General features: G+C 46.1%; 2 protein-coding genes across 5 annotated transcripts in view; one reads left to right on the top strand and one right to left on the bottom strand.

Annotated features, from left to right (window-relative positions):
* Positions 1-9,037, bottom strand: part of LOC101279864 (zinc finger protein 160-like) — a 325,017-nt gene extending 315,980 nt beyond the window's left edge. The window contains exons 1-2 of one of the 2 annotated variants that reach the window (XM_049703471.1): positions 8,968-9,037; positions 8,298-8,363 (exon numbers count right to left, since the gene is read on the bottom strand). The gene's annotated coding sequence lies outside the window, so the exon portion shown is untranslated. The remainder of the gene's footprint in view (positions 1-8,297; positions 8,364-8,967) is intronic. The other variant, XM_049703472.1, reaches the window with a different exon arrangement.
* LOC117199139 (zinc finger protein 677-like) overlaps positions 1-14,229 on the top strand; it is a 545,188-nt gene that overhangs the window by 159,000 nt on the left and 371,959 nt on the right. The window lies entirely within an intron of this gene.

Below are 14,229 nucleotides of genomic sequence, written 5' to 3'. Positions count from 1 at the left end.
TGGACAATACCACCATTACAAATGACCAAAACATTGGGGTTAACATATACACACTACTATGTCTAAAATAGATAACCAACAAGGACGTACTGTATAGTACAGGGAACTCTATTCACTATCTTGTACAAGATAGTGAATAGAGTTATTCTTTTCTATAACAGAAAAGAATCTGAAAGAGAATATATATATATATATGAATAACTGAATCACTTTGCTGTACACCTGAAACTAACACAACATTGTAAATCAACTATCCATCAATTAAAAACCACAAACAAAAACAATACAAAAACGACAACAACAAACGACCAAAGCAACTGCTGAGACAGGCAAATTGAAGATGCAGTGGAGGAAGGATGCCATACTGTCTGGAGACTGCGTGGGGCTGGCAACTGGGGCACGACTGCCAGGTCAGACACACACCAAGCGCTACTTGTATGCCCTCTGGCGTGGCCTTCATTCTGGGGGACTGATTAGCCTTCAACACAAGTGAGAGGGGAGCTGAGCAGGAGCAGAGGAGGAGGGTGGTCAAGCTGAGAGTCCTTCACTCAAATCACTCTCCGCCCTCTCAAAAGGTGGCAAGGGCAAGTGCAAGTTCCACCAGGATCGCAGTGAGCTGATCCACAGGTGGCTGCCACAGGAGGAGAGGAGAGATGCATGTTAGCAAAGAAAGAGGCTGTCCTCGGCAGAAAGAGAAGAGGCCTCCTGGCTGCCCAGACTCCTCAATGGAGGAAGGGTCCTGGTGTGTAAATTCTCACTTTGCTATGACATTGGCTTAAATGGTCACAGCCCCCAATCCAAGCGTCTTGGGATTGTGCAAACTGAGGGTTGAACAGCAGGAAGTGGGTGTGTCTGAACAGAACATTAGAGAGGAAGGTGGAAGGCCTGAAGGGAGGGGACACAGGAGAGGCACAAACAGACAAACCATGTTTCCAATCTCAGGTCATTCACCTGCGGAAGCATCACCTTCGCTGTTCTAGAGAACAGAGCAGAGACAGAGGGAGAAGGGTGTGCTGGGGGCAAGTGTGTTGGTCGCAAAGAAGACACCCTTTCTCTGAATATGAATCCACCAGCTCACCCTGTTCTATACTAGTCACTGCTGAAGAGAGGGTCCCCCAGTGAGGATGAACAGAGCTTCCCCTTCTCCAATTCCCGAGTCTCCCTGCCACTATCAGGGCTGTCGCCCCCGAAAGCCAGCATTCCCCATCCTCTCCCCAGCTGCCTACCCAGGACCTCGTGCTCCTCCTTGCTGAAGATATATCCCTGTTGCAAAGTGAGTTTGGAACATCTGGCCTCTCTGCTCCCCCAGGTGCAGTGACTCTGCGTGGGTGGGGGGGTGGTGCTATGTGTGACCAGTAGAGAGTAATCCCCACTGGCCTAGCAGCAAGGAAGCTTGGCTGTATCTTTTCAAGGAGAGCGTGACCTAGACCTAGAGATTCTCATACTAAGTGAAGTAAAGCCAGACAGAGAAAGACAAATATACCAGTTATATGTGGAATCTAAAAAAAAAGAAATCGATTATATGTGGAATCTAAAAAAAAAAGAAAAATATACAAATGAACTGATTTACCAAACAAATAGACCCACAAAGAAAACAAACTTATGGTTACTGAAAGGGAGAGGAGGGGGAGGGATAAATCAGGAGTTTGGGATTAAAATATTCACTACTGCATAAAAAACAGATGACCAATAAGGACCCACTATATAGTACAGGGAACTATACTCTATATTTTGTAGTAACCTATAAGGGAAAAGAATCTGAAAAAGTATATATACATAGAATCTGAAAAAGTATATATACATAGTATCTGAAAAGTATATATACATAGAATATATATATATATTCTATGTATATATGTATATATATATATATATATATATTCTATGTATATATGTATAAAACTGAATCACTGTGCTGTATACCTGAAACTAACACAACTATAAATCAACTATAGTTCAAAAAAAAACAAAACAAAAAGAGTCCCAAGGATGAGCCTTTCTGCTGCAGGTGTTTCGCTGGGGTGTCGTTGCCCTCTGATTTTTCACAGACCTTTCCCTACATCATGGCCCCCTTGTAAGCTCTCTTACAGTGTTTTGCCTACGGACTCCCAGTAAGTTCTCCCTAATGAAAACCGTCTGCCAGCTGAGCTGTTCCCCTTCTGGAATCAGACGCTCTTACAAACTCCCATGGGGTCTCACAGTCTCCCCAGATACTCCGTGCCGAACCCCGCTCCTGCTATGAAATCCCACAAGCCCCAATAACTCATGAATTCACAACGGAATAACACATAGAGAGACACCCAAGGACCTACTGAAACAAGACATCATGTTTTCATTCATGATGACTCCACCCCAAACACTGGCACGACCAAAATCTACCAAAGAAAAAGAGATGTCTACAGGGATGCACATGCCCCACTGAGACGCCAGCATCTTTCAGAAACACTCCGAATCCTCACGTGAGTCTTCCAAAATGTGGGGGAAACCTTTTAGCCTGCGACTCAAAATAACCCCAGATACCAAAGGTACCCCCCAAATATGCTGAGACGTTCCCTATAAATCCTCTGGGTTGGGCAGTGATTCCTGCAAACCCCACGGAAGTCACCGTGTGGAGTGGGTGCTGGGGGGCGCCCGCTAGATCCAGCCCCTCAGGACCAAGGCACCCATCCTCCTGCACCCACAGCTCCCTATGGGCTCAGCTCAGGCCTTGGTTCTAACGTTGCAGGATATCGTTTCTCTCGGCCGAATTCCACTTCCGTCATTCCTCAAGTGTGCCCATGAGTTTCCCCGTTAAACCCACATATGCAAATCTCAGTCTTGGCACCTGTGTCCCGGGGAACCTGACTTAAGACAGCGGCACCCCAAAACGCAGCCCCGTAACTACCCATTAACCCATTTCCACGTGCTCTTCGCAGATCTTAGACTCCCTTGCCAACGCTTCCACACACCCCTTTAATCCCGCAAACACACTTGGGACAGGTGCACACACTATTCATTGGGCTTATCTAGAGGCCCGCTCTAGCTTCCACGGCCCTTCTGGAGATGCCTATGGGCTCCCCTCTGCTTCCTCCCTTTTCTACTCCGCCTCCACACGAGCAAACTGGACTGAAAGTCACAGGGACTTCTGGGCACAGACAGTGCAGTACTGCATGCAAACTGCAAACAGAAGGACACTGGGCCTTCAGTATGGAGGCCAAGAAGTGAGCCCTGTTGGGAACACCTGCCCGCAACCAGGGACAACACGCATTCCGGTTTAAAAACAGTTGAGGGAATTCCCTGGTGGTCCAGTGGTTAGGGCTCTGAGCTCTCACTGCCGAGGGCCCGGGTTCGATGCCTGGTCGGTCGAGAACTAAGATCCCACAAGCCGAGGGGTGTGACCAAAAACAAAAACAAAAAACAAACCCACAGCTGAAAATTGGCTGTAGTGAATTCAGTGAGGACATCACAGGGAGAGAGAGAAGCCCCAGATCTCTTCGAAGAGGCTACCATTGTCTCGTCTTCTCCCACTCACAGCAACTTACAAGAGTCCCTACCTCTTAAGCAGGTGCCTCTTTCATGCCCCCTTAGGTTCCTGACCTTCTCCCCACACTTGTTGAAGGGAAATTAGGGTCCCTGACTCTAAGAAGGTGACCTGGTGGAAGGCAAAGCTCCTGCCCAAGACGGTAACTGGTCCCTGGTGACACGCACAGTCTGGAAGACCTGGGGGTTAAAGTAAGACAATGACACAGCAGGCCGAACGTGGGGACACCTCAGCACACTGGGTGAGGACACCAGGTACTCAGGGATTTGCTCCTTTCTGAGTAAAATAAGGAACCACAGGAGGTTTAGATTAACTGGTGTTGAAATTTCCCGAAGCAAAATGCCACCCATCCCCATCCCTGCCTCTTGATCTATGCTGAGGAGTACTCAGCCCAACCCACAGCCCTAGCGCCGAAGCCCAACCCCAATGTAAGAGGCGGCAGCCGTTCTGTAAGCAAGACAGTCTCTGTGCCCTCCAATGGAGAGGAAATGGGAATGACTGAAAATAATCAACAGAGAAGAGCATTTCTGATATGAGTGACTGGTCTGGAGACAATAAAACCAGCGCTAACGTGACAGATACTGACTGGTGAAGGGAACCTGACATGAATGGCCTGGAGGGGTGGCAACACATCTCTAAGCCTAGACCTAAAGGAGGAGAAATGGCCAGAGCCAGGACGATTCAGGGTGAGAGCAGGGACTTAAGACAGAAAAGGTTTTGGTGTCTGGGACCAGAGAAACAGCAAATGTGACTGGGGCAGAGTGAACCATGAGAACAGGGTCAGCTCCCAGGATGAGGCTGGAGACACTGGCAGGGCCCTGATGACACAGGGCTGAGCAGCCACAGGGAGGAGTCGGGATTTTGTGCTGAGGATGAGGAGAGCTAACGGAGGATTCAATGCCAGGTAGCGGCACGATTTACCCACAGACTTACCCCTGACAATGCTAAGGCAGGGATAAGCCCGCTACAGATGGGCTCGCTGTCTGAGCCCACGCCCCTGCTTCCAGCCTTCCCCCCTCCGCCCTCGTTCTGGAGGATTAGGACCCATTAAAAGAATTCTCATGGCAACTGGGCACTCCATCCAAGAACTGCCACATGCAGACACACACTGAATCTTACTAACCGTTTCAGGGGGTGGTATCACTCAGATTCAGAGTTGCTGCTTTAGCCCATCATCTCCTCGTTGAGGTGGGCTCACTGGGCCCCGAAGAGGGGGTCATTTCATCAGGTTACCCTGAGAAGGTCTGAGCTGAGTGAGCAGAACCAGACGGAACTGAATTCTGAAAAGGTGGCCTGGAGGGGCCAGTGGGCAGAGTTGAGCCTTATCGATCTCCCTTAAAAATTCCGGGACTGGGCTTCCCTGTTGGCGCAGTGGTCGAGAATCCGCCTGCCGATGCAGGGGTCACTGGTTTGAGTCCTGGTCTGGGAGGATTCCACATGCCGCGGAGCAACTGGGCCCGTGAGCCACAACTGCTGAGCCTGCGCGTCTGGAGCCTGTGCTCCGCAACGGGAGAGGCCGCAACAGTGAGAGGCCCACGCACCGCGATGAAGAGTGGCCCCCGCTTGCCGCAACTAGAGAAAGCCCTCGCTCAGAAACGAAGACCCAACACAGCCAAAAATAAATAAATAAATAAATAAATAAAACAAAAAAACCTTTCTTTCCCCCACCACCCACCATAGCACTTTGACCTTTAAAAAAAAAAAAAAAATTCCGGGACTTCCCTGGCAGTCCAGTGGTTAAGACTTCACCTTCCAACGCAGGGGGTGCAGGTTCAATCCCTAGTCGGGGAGTTGGGATCTCACATGCCTCGTGGCCAAAAAAACAAATCATAAAACAGAAGCAATACTGTAACAAATTCAATAAAGACTTTAAAAATGGTCCACATCCAAAAATCTTAAAAAAAAAAAATTCCAGTACCATCTTTCACATGCCTGAGCAAAGGAAACTTCTATTTCAAGGTTTGGTCACATTGATCTCAAGCAATGAACTCCTCTTTTCCAGAAAAATCACAGTAAAACATTTACAAAATACATAATTCTGAACATAGCAATTGCTGCTGACAGCACTGCTAGAGGGTCACCTACAGAAATAAGCTCTGAGCAAATTTCTCCATCATGAACTGCTGGGCTCTTTTGGAAGAAGGTTCCAGGTCAATCCCGACCATCCTTCAACATTTGCAGAGAGTGGACAAGAGGGACTTGAGGGAAACATCTACTTGGTAGCTCACAGCTCACTATTTTAATAGGTCACATAAAAATTTTAAAAATGGAATTTTAAACTAGGTTAAACTAGGTTTAGACTGTTAAGACGAAAGATCATTGACATCCTTACCAAAGTATACATTGGAAGAAACTAAATTTATTTACTAGAGTCCAAAGAATGTTTCTAACAAAGAGCAGAGAGCCTGCAGGCCTCTGTACTGGACACAATTTAAAAGGGAAATAGTGTAAAAATTGAAGAAAAAGAAAATCTAATGAATTACGTAGTCAAATTTTTTTAAATGAAAATATGTCATACTTTGAAAAGAATGCCATGAGGTGCTATAGAAGGCCGCCAGAGCTTATGTCAGAAGTTAAAAATTATTTATAGAAAAGTGTAAACTGAATAAACGAAGATTTCTTTCAAGCTTCAAAAAAAGCAATGTATTAACTGTAAAGGAATTAGGAAGAAAAAAGTAAATCCATTTTGAAAAACAGCACTTTTAGTGTTCCTTTAAAAAGGCACCATGGGGACTTCCCTGGTGTTCTAGTGGTTAAGACTCCACGCTTCCAATGCGGGGGGCACGGGTTCGATCCCCAGTTGGGGAAATAATATCCCACATGCTGTGTGGTGCGGCCAAAAATAAATAAATTAAAGCTTTAAAAAATAAAAAATAAAATAAAAAGGCACCACGTAGGGAATTCCTTGGCAGTCCAGTGGTTAGGACTCTGCGCTTTTACTGCAGAGGACATGGGTTTGATCCCTGGTCGGGGAACTAAGATCCCAAAAGCTGCGAGGTGCAGCCAAAAACAAAGGGCACCACATAGTGACGTCATTTCTTGCCCTCCTTCTCATCTCCCTGACCCTCTACCCCATGCTGGGAAAAGGGAATAGGGTGACCCACAACCGAGTCAAATCACTGCTCCGTCAATTGCAAATGGAAGTTATCTTCTGATACAAATAATAACAAAATGCACAAGCCTTTTAGAAAGGAGTTTTGCGAATGTCATTTTCATGCATATTTTAACCACGTTTTCAATGCATTATATTAGAAGTCACAAATAAATATATCTCGCCACTTCATCACCCACATCCGGTCAACTCACCACTCATCTGGCTCCCTGTCTTCACAGCTCCCTGTTTCCCTCTCTCATTATTTCTGTTGGCTGTTCTGTGTTTCCCTCTTAGGTTTCTGCTCATTTTGGTCTCCTCCCCTGTCCTGCCGTTTCTCCCCTTCTCTGTCTTATTCCTCCTCTCACACCGGTTCTACTCCATTCTGGCAACTTGTTTCCCCTCTTGTTGCTCTTTCTGCCCAGTCTCCCTGGATAGTCTCAAATCTTCATGTATTTCTGCCTCTTTCTTTTCCCCCATCTTTGCTCTCTGTTACGTTTGCTCTTTTCCTGTTACACCTGACACGTCCCCACCCTCTGGCACCCCCGGCTTGCTCTGCTCCTCTTGTCTCCCGTTGCCCCTTCTTTCTGTACCAGCTCAAAGTTGCTGTTTGCCCAACTCTTTTATCCTTTTTCCCCACTCTGGGTAAAATGCCCCACATCCCCCTTTATTATCCACGGCTCTTCTTGCTGATCAAGGGCCTCCGCTCCCTATTTGCTCCCCTTCATCTCCCTGGAGGACCCTCCACACACACTCTAAATAATCTGTATCTTCTTTTCTCCCCCTGCTACTTTCTCAGCTTATTCTTTCACTCTGTGAAACAAAATAAGGGAAACCTCATCAATCTGGAGGCTTTAAGGGAAAGCCCTCGGGCACTACAAGTCAATTACAAACGCCAACAGGAAGACATCAATTACAGACCTCAAACAAGAATTATTCTCAAAAAAAAAAAAAAGAAAAGAAAAGAAAAAAATGAATTATTCTCCTCGCTGCAGCGCAACAAACCCAGCCAATGGGAATCGCCTTGCCAACTCCAAACTCTCCGCTTCCCTTCAAGGGACTTTTGTTCAAAACAACCACTCCCAACTTCCTCCTTTTCCTCTATAAAGCAACATTCCTCTCCTTGACTTGTTGGACCTGCCTATGGTGTTTTGCTACCGTCTGCCTGTCATGTATTGCAATTCCTTAATAAACCCATTCTGCTGGTAAAATAACTGGCTGTTCTATTTTTGAGGGCAGTAACTCTGTCTCTTGGCGAGCTCATCCCTCTATCCTTCACTTTGCCATCTATTTACGGCTCTTCCTCATTCTTCTCATTTTCCTCATTCTCTCGGTGGGTCTGTGCCTCATTCACCCAGGAATGGGCTGTATGGATGAAGAATGTCTCCTGCCATACCACTAAACAAAGGACGCTGCGGCCATCAAGCCAAGAGCCACCGCAGCCACCTCGACTGTACTCCCTAAGGGGATTCAGGGTGGACAAAAGCAGGATGCCAGCCCTAGATAGCTAACGTGCGTACCATAGGAATTATTTCAGTGAGCCCAGACTCGCATCTTCCCATACGCAGAAAAGCACTAAATTCATTAACTGGAGATGTCTGGTTTTCTTAAATTAACTCATCTCTTGATGTTCTAACTACCTGGTTTTTGTTGCAAAACTCCTATATACCCTGGCTCCTCCCTTACCTCTTGGGAGCGGTCCCTCAGAGCCATCTGAGAGGCTGTCTTCTGGGCTTAAGTCCTCAGATCTGTCTGCCAAATAAAACATAATTCTCAACTTCTAGGTGGTGGTTTTTTTTTTTTTTTTAGTCAACAGATGGGATTAGATGCCCGCCTATTAATTCCACATTAAAAGAGCACATTATCCAGTGGGGTAGAATTCGGGACAGAAAAACTCTGGGTGACTCAAGAAAGGCCCTTTCTTAGCCTCTTCCCCCAACTTAAGGTGAGAAGAGGCGGTGACCAACGAAAGGAGGCCTGGGGAGCGTAAAGACCCGGCTGAGGAGTGTGCGAAGTGAAGGGAACTGGGTGTGTTTAGGAAACGGGGCGGACTCTCCAGAATCCCAGGATCATAAAGAGGACGCGGCCTCTTCTGAAGCGGGGCAGTTGGCGCTGCCCTCCAGGGGCCGAGTGGGCGAGTCTGAGGGGCGTGCAGCTCGCGCATTTCAAAAACAAGGAGAAGCGGCACCTCCCCACTCCCACCCCCTCCCCCTCCCACCTCTCACTGGCGACGTCTGCATTTACTTTGGGAGGAAGAGGAGTGCCAGGATTTTAAGATCCCAATATACCCTCAGACCCAGGTATGGAGGACGGGGTAACGCAAAGCGCAGGTTTAAACAAGAAAGATGAAACTCACGATCCCGTAGGGCGACCTTCGCTCCGCGGTAACCGCTTCCGGGGTCTGCAGGAAATTGCGCAAGAGCACCAAGGGAAGAGGCGGGGCAACTTGGAAGCGGGGCCTGGGCTGGGCGGGAACGTAGAGACGTAAAAGAGGCCGGGCTTGGGCGGGCCCAAAGCAGGGGTGGGGCCAAAGCAGGGGCGGGGCCAGGGTTTCGCTTTCAGTGCCTCTGGGTTGTCAGGATTTGGAAGTGCTTGTCTGTTTCTTCTGTGCAGCCCTGTTGCTTCCTGCTTACTTTAAGTTACTGTTGAAACAGAGCAGGACACTTTCGGGCCCTACCGGCTACAGATCCTTTCTATTGTCCCCCTTCTTGTTTATAGTAAATAGGCTTCAGCCTCCTAGACCTTCCTTCAGTACCAAAAGGCAGATCCACATAGTTGCTAATCAGAGAAGTAAGGGAATGCAGAAGAAAAGCAGGAGCAATCAAGAAATAATAGTGCAGAGATTAAAGCAGGATCCTCGTTCCTTCTGAAGGAATATATATAACAATATTTTTGAGTTCTTCTGCAGGAACTCAGGCCCCCACTCAGGTGAAGGATGGTAACTTCAGGCTAAGTGCAAGATTCCTGGACCCCACCCTGTTACCTCACCACCAACCAATCAGAAGAAAGTCACACACCCTGCAGCCCTCACCCCAAATTTTGCCTATTAAAAACTTCTCCCTGAAAACCATTGGGGAGTTTTTTTTTTTTTTTTTTTTTTGCACATGAGCCACCCTTTCTCCTTGCTTGACACTGCGGTAAAACTTTCTCTCCTCCAAAACGCTGACGTTTCACTTTGGCCTCCCTGTGCATCGGGCACGCGAACTTGAGTTTGGTAACACTATCTCTCACAGTTTTAAGGTAAAAGCTACAGTTGTGCGGGCCACATATGTTGGAACCTAAGATGTCTTCCTCTTCGCAGTTGAAAACGGCTTAAATCAAAAGCTATTTTTGTGAGCATGTTGGAGTCCTGCCAGTGAGGCTGAAGCAACACTGTGGTCTGGGGAACTGATGTGGAGTTAAAGTGGAGCAGGACCCTATGGGCCCCTCCTGGGTACAAGTCCCTTCTGTGTCCCTGGTTCTTGTTTGTAGAAAATAGTCATCATTCAGCCTCCTTGACCTTCCCTGAGTTCCAAAGGGCAGATTCAAACAGTTGCTAATTAGGGAAGGGAAGGAATGCAGAAACAGGGAGGGGCAGTCAAGAAACAGTAGTGCAGCCTTGGGGCAGGGTCCTGGTTCCTCCTCAAGGAACATACATAATAATATCTTTGAGTTCTTCTGCAGGAACTAAGGCCCCCACCCAGGTGGAGGATGGTAACTTCAGGCTGAGCACTGGATTCCTGGAGCACCACCCTGTTATCTCACCACCAACCAATCAGAAGAAATTCACACACCCTGCAGCCCTCACCCCAAATTCTGCCTGTGAAAACTTCTCCCCCAAAACTATCAGGGAGTTCGACGATTCTGAGCATGAGGATTCCATCCTCTTTGTATTGGTGCCTTTACAATAAATGCCGCATTTTCCTTCACCACAACCTGGTGTCAGTAGATTGGTCAGTAGATTGGCAGCTGTGCTCAGGTGAGCAGACCCAAGTTTGGTTAGGCAACGACAGGAGAAAAAGAAATAAATTTTAACTCGAGCACATGGAGGTTTCACCTAAGAAGGGGACAAGGCAGGTAGCTTTTATGCTTTTTAGACAAAGAAAAAAGATTTGCGAGGAATTGGCAGGACAAAGAAACTTAGGCTTTGGGTGCTCAATTAGTGAAGAATCTAAACAGAATTTGAGCTTGGGGTAGTAAATTAAAGAAGTAGTAAGGTTTATACAGGCATCTTGCCCGAATTTGCCATCTCTGGCCATAAGGGTTGTCCTTCTACCTCCAGATGCGTGGAATGAACCTTTCACATGAAAGATTTATTTCCTGGTTTCAGGAGATAGAAAAGGAGGGTCAAAGTGTCCCCCTTGCATTGGCCGTTTCTTAAGTAGCTTTAATTCAAAATAATCAATACACCATTGAGGCACATTTTGGGGTGGCCCACCCTGGGCCCCAACATCTTGCCATATCAAAAAACAGATGCCAGTTATTAAAGATTTAAAAATATGAAGGGAGTTCCCTGGTGGCCTAGTGGTTAGGATTCCAGGCTTTCACTGAGTGGCCCAGGTTCAATCCCCGGTTGGGGAGCTAAGATCCTGCAAGCTGCACAGCACAGCCAAAAAAGAAAGAAAGAAAGAAAAACATAAGGAACTAATTTGTTGTTGTTGTTGTTTGTTTTTATTTTTGGCCACGCTGAGCAGCTTGTGGAATCCCCGACCAGGGAACGAACTTATGCAGTGAAAGCACGGAGTCCTAACCACTGGACCACCAGGGAATTCCCACAAGGAACTATTTTGACCTAATGATTATATGTTGATTATTATATCATTATAATATTAAACCTTGTTTAATTATTATGTTATTATTATATTGAAACAGGAGGGAAGGAGGCAGGGAACAACCTTTGAAAGAATGACATAGCCCGAGGACATGACATAAACTGATTAGAACCAAATGGGTCCAAAACGGTGGACAAGCCTACTTCCACTAGACCTTGAGCCTCAGTATACATTCACATCAGCAAGCTAAATGACACAACCGCAGGGGCCTTGACAGTTCCAACACCGACCATAAGGATCACAAAGTGGGCAGTGGCCCAATTCCTGGAAATCCACGCCTCTTCCTAAAATAGCTGGAATACTCCTCCCACTCATTAGCCTATGAAATTACCCACCTCTATAAAAACTGACCACCCCATACCCTGGTGCCTTTTCTTACCTTCTGAGATGGCCCACACTCTGTCTGTGGACTGTGATTCTCTCTAAATAAATCCACTTCTTAACTGTCACTTTGTCTCTCACTGAATTCTTTCTCACTGAATTCTTGTCTCTCACTGAATTCTGTGTGATCTCAGTTGGAAGACTGTGGGTTTTAGCTGGGTTCGAGTCCCGGCACGTGGATTCAAGTCCCAATCTGAGGTGCCTGGTTTCAATATGACTATAATATTAGACCCTGTGACATAAAAATAGAGAATATACATTTTCTAGCACAGATGAAACAACTAAAATAGTTACCACTGCCAAAAAGAAAACAAATTTGAACTTAGATAAGGAGAGGTTTTGTTTGAAAGGATGCACTAGAGAGGATGCTCCAAACTTAGGATCCGCAAAAGTCTCAAAAGCCAGACAGACAAGAGCTTTTCTTTATAAGGAAGGATAAACAAGGCTAGAAAAACAAAAAATCAAAAAACAGGTGAGAGTGGGACTTCCCTGGCTGTCCAGTGGTTAAGACTCCACGCTTCCACTGCAGGGGGCGCCCGCTCGATCCCTAGTCAGGGAACTAAGATCTGCAAGCCATGCGGCAAGACCAAAACGAAACAAAACAAAACAAAAAACAGGTGAGAGTGCATGAGGTTGCTGCATTACCTAATTGATCAGGGAATGTTTTACCATAAAGTTGCCTACTCTTGGGCTATAATCATGGCAGGGTTGTTCTGAATTACATAAGTGATCCAAAATTCAGGGCACTTGGGAGAGGAGAGAATCTTAAGTAAAGTTTGACTAAATCCTATTAACAAGCATTGTTCTGCAGGGGAGGAAAAATTCTCCTTTACCATCTTTGGATCTCTGGCCTAAGAATTAAACTGCTGTAAGACAGATTAACAGGAGAAACACATAAAAATTTTATTAAATTCTCACTATAAGTGGGAACCTTCACAAGAGAGTGAAGACCCAAAGAAGTGACCACAGCAGGAAGCTTTTATACCTTTTACACAAAAAACAATCAATTTGTGAAGAACTGACAAAACAAAGGGTTTGGGCTAGGGGCAGTAAGTGGTAAAGAAGAAAATAGAAAGATAAGGATTTGTTTAACAAGGTTTGTTTGTACACATTTCTTGGCCCCAAATTTCCTGTCTCTGGTGATAAGAATGTCTTTCTTCCTCCTGGTACGAGGAGGGCACATTTTACATGGGAGATCCTGCTTTCAGGAAGATGATGGATGGTCAGAATGTCTTTCTTTCATTGGCTGTTCTTAAGTGCATTTAGTTCAAAATAATCGACATGCTGAAGTGGCATTTTTTGGACTTACATAGTTTGGTTTTCTTTAGTTCCTATTGATCAGTGGGGACAAACAATTCAGTAAATATTGATGAGACAAAGAATGACGACTTGAAGGGTCTGTATCTGCCTTGTTCCTAGGTAAACAAGGGGATTCTCATGAGTCTTACTGAAGTCAAATGGGGAAGGGTAGCACTTTGCAGTAAGCTGTTTCCTACATGTGGGTGGGGGTGAGGGGTTCTTTAACCTTAGCCATTTCCCAAAATTATAGAGTTGGAGAAAAGTTCAACAGTGTCACCACATATTAATTCAACAAATTCAACACTGACACCAAGTAAAATTCCAGAAATAATAAGTACACATGCTATATCTGAACAACAGAACATTAGAGACTTTAAACTATTGATAATAATAACAAATTTGCCCAAGAACTTTGGTCTATATGCCCTTTGAATAACACCAAAGGGTCCTGTGTCTTCATTGTGTTCTTGTTGTGTTCCTGTCTGAGTTGGAAAAACACATTCCTGTGTTTCTCTTTTATTCACACACAATACTTCTGACACTCCTTTAGAAATTTATTTATTTATTTTTGGCTGTGTTAGGTCTTCATTGCTGTGCGTGGGCTTTCTCTAGTTGCGGCGAGCGGGGGGGGGGCTACTCTTCGTTTTGGTGCGCAGGCTTCTCATTGCCGTGGCTTCTCTTGTTGCGGAGCACAAGCTCTAGGCATGCGGGCTTCAGTAGTTGTGGCTCGTGGGCTCAGTAGTTGTGGCTCGCGGGCTTAGTTCCTCCGAGGCATGTGGGATCTTCCCAGACCAGGGCTCAAACCTGTGTCCCCTGCATTGGCAAGTAGATTCTTAATGACTGTGCCACCAGGGAAATCCCTGACACTTCTAACATACTGTTTTCCCTGCCAAACAATCCTCTGACACCAGCTGGGTGTCCTACAATTCAACTCAATTTTGATGCTATCTACCTGGAGATAGCATTGGATCCCACAGGTTAAGAGCTCAGTCCTACAAGACTGCCCCTCCTCCACTGCAGAGGCCAACTACAAGTCCAGTTTGTCACCTGTGTTTCTGGCTGACCGGGTATAAGTCGAAGGCTCCTATGACCCCCTCCTCTAGTTCAATTAATTTGCTAGAGTGGTT

This window comes from Orcinus orca, chromosome 20 (genome assembly GCF_937001465.1).
Source record: "Orcinus orca chromosome 20, mOrcOrc1.1, whole genome shotgun sequence".
Lineage (NCBI taxonomy): Eukaryota > Metazoa > Chordata > Mammalia > Artiodactyla > Delphinidae > Orcinus > Orcinus orca.
This window is presented reverse-complemented; position numbering and strand designations above follow the sequence as displayed.